This window comes from Papilio xuthus, unplaced genomic scaffold, assembly GCF_000836235.2.
Source record: "Papilio xuthus unplaced genomic scaffold, Pxut_1.1 DF826933.1, whole genome shotgun sequence".
Lineage (NCBI taxonomy): Eukaryota > Metazoa > Arthropoda > Insecta > Lepidoptera > Papilionidae > Papilio > Papilio xuthus.
This window is the reverse complement of record NW_013531716.1, coordinates 4,171,646-4,174,576: the sequence shown is the minus strand read 5'-3', so window position 1 is coordinate 4,174,576 and position 2,931 is coordinate 4,171,646. Positions and strand designations below refer to the sequence as shown.

The following is a 2,931-nucleotide window of genomic DNA, read 5'->3' as shown; positions in this document are numbered from 1 at the left end:
TAAATAATTGCGCTTTGATTGTTGAGAAATTGTTTTCAAGTGAATTACACATTTTCGCACTAATGAATGTTTTCGTCGTTGACTGACATTTAAGTATTGAAAAAGAAAATGCTTTGACCGCTAATTTGATAAGTTTTTTTACATTGATGGAAGGGTTATTTTACAACCGTTGAAAATACTTCGTAGCAAAAGTATACATAGAATTGAATCGAAAACGAACAATTGTAAAACACAATTGTTGAACAGTTTAAAGTCTAAAGTATAATATTACCATAGTATCACCGGTAGATTATATGAAATATAAAATTTACTTCAAAGAAAACAGCCGGGTGATAAATAATAATCGGACTTGAAATATCCATGTCAGATAGAATATTTCTCGATTTCTTCGGGATTTACGGTGTAAAACATGTCATTCGACCACTTATCGATATTGAATTTAAATGGATTATTTGGTCTATAGTGTGTCTATTTAAGGTAGATTAGTTTTAATTCACCAGAGATGAGTTGATTAAAATCGGTTATAAACATTTTCGATTTTCGATGGTTCTATAGAACTTGCAGTCGAAAATTGTGTTGATTACAATTTTTGATTTAAAATAAAAAAATTAATTGTTTCTTTTTATGCCAGCTTTATTCTTCAAAACTTTGTAGAAAAATAAAATATTATACAAAAATTTAGGTATTGAGGAACAAAAAGAATTTTTAATGTTTTTTAATTCATTGCCGGAGACTTATTTATCTTATTTCGTATTACAGATATTTAGCTGTAAGTTATAGTATTTATTTCTTCAATTAATATTTTTTACTAAACCGAATCTCGATAGTTCATAGTTGTTCTTACATTGCGCGTAGGGTGCAACACTATGACAACTGTCTTTTTAGCACAAAATTAATCATCATACAAAATTCATTCGGTAACTTATAGTCGTCAGTTGTCAAACTCTATCTTAAATTTAGTTGCATATTTATGTTTCGCACACCGTTTTATATTTTTAGGTTATTTGCAACCTAATTAGTAATAGATAGGTAAAGGTAGAAGGGTAAATTTAATAATTTTTTAGTTGACCTCGATAAGTGGGTAATTTGAAAACTCTCGGCACTGACGTGCGCATTGATTTGTGCGGGCGGTCGATCGGAGTCGCCTACCATAATATTAGGATAGGCATACCAACACGTTTTAGTAAATTCATTTGCAGTATGACAATAACGACGTTACTAACTTAAATAATAATTGCTAAAACAATTGCTTGCAGCAAACGGGACAACGACTTGGTAAGTCATCTTTATTTTATAATATTTACTGTTATTTAGATCTTTGTTTTACAATTTATGACGTTATGACCATTACCGTACTGACTTTAAACAGCTTATATGCTTGTGAACAAAAGTTCTAACGTAAAGCTTCTCAACCGGCATTTAACTTTGACTGTACTGTCACTGTATAAAACAGTACAATATAAAATGAATTCAAGTATAAAAAATAACAGTTTTTATTTTTGTGTTTGCGGTAATATAGAAAAATAACAAACAATAGAATGATGACCGCAGACAATCGTATGCATTAGGAAGTTTTATTCGATCTCTATTTGTAAGTGTAACCACAACGTCACACGCTGTTTATTAGCTTTGAAATAGTTAGCATCGTTTAAAACACACTTTCATTATTGCAATAAAAAGTTTAAAACTTCTCGGCGGCCAATAAATAAACTTACAAAGCTATGTACTTATAAGTACAAAAAACTTCTACAAATGAAAAGTCTTTGAAAAAGGTAAATGTCACATTGAGGTAACCTACAGAAGATAGGATAGGAAAATTTCAATTCGTATTTGCAGCGCAGTCAATCTATCGGTTTATGTCAATATCAATACTGTATCCTTAAAATCGATCCGAAAATGATTTTCCTTTTTTTATACGTAACGGAGTACAAAAATTATATGATCGCCGTCTAAAAAAAGAGCATGTTTTTAAACTGTTTTTCTGATCTTTTGTGACCGGTTTTTGAACCATTTGGACTAAAAATTTTACCGCAGATAAGCAAAAATGAGTCGGATATCGATTTTGGCCGAATAAAGTCTTTTGTTTTGACATAACTTTGCAACAAAATTCGTTGTACTTTTAAAACTCACATGGAAACTTTGCTCTTAAAGCTACACACTGAAACTATTCCAAAGCTGTCGCTTTCGATTTATAACTTTGTAATAGGTATTGGTGTTAAGAATAAAAATTGTGTTTTATTCAACTTATATACTTGTACTTTCATGTAATGGATTTATGATTATCTATGATTCTACTAAAAGTATTTTATACTAGCTTTTGCTTACGACTCTGTTCTACATCTGTGTCAAATTTGATCGAGATCCGTTGAGCGGTTCTGAAGATACCCTCTAACAAACATTTATCCATCCATCTAAACTTTCCTATCTCATAACAGTAAAATTATTAGTAACTAGCTGTCGCCCGCGACTCCATCCACGTGAAATGAAAAAAATAATAATTAGTTCCCGGCAATTATTCAATTTTTTCTCGCCGTAAAACCATCTTTGAACTTCAACGAACATTTAAAAAAAAGAATTGGCCAAATTGGTATAGGCATTGTTGAGTTATGCGCTTACCAACACATTTTGACATTTTGATTCATTTTTATACTACAGATATATATGCCAGAATAGATCATTTTCGGGTATGCACAAGCCTTCTTTAACTTATTTTAATCGGTCAAAGCTATGAAAAAAGTAACAATTCTATGATATTACTGACAAAGACAAAGCAAGGTAGTAGCTCAGCCTTGACCCAAAAACCTAGCGCATAGGTCAAGCTGGCTACTCCCGATACCTACGTGTATGAATTAACACTGTCGTTCAATTAACTAAAGGCAATGTTTAATGTTGTGGTTCAAATTGATTAATAGCCTTTGTGTTCTTCCAGAC

The 2,931-nt window shown here is 31.1% G+C and overlaps 1 long non-coding RNA gene across 1 annotated transcript in view; it reads left to right on the top strand.

Moving 5' to 3' along the window:
* Positions 1-933: 933 nt before the first annotated feature.
* The window catches only part of LOC106122007 (uncharacterized), a 7,963-nt gene continuing 5,965 nt past the window's right edge, over positions 934-2,931 (top strand). Inside the window, exon 1 of the long non-coding RNA XR_001228075.1 lies at positions 934-1,275. This is a non-coding gene — a long non-coding RNA (uncharacterized LOC106122007). The remainder of the gene's footprint in view (positions 1,276-2,931) is intronic.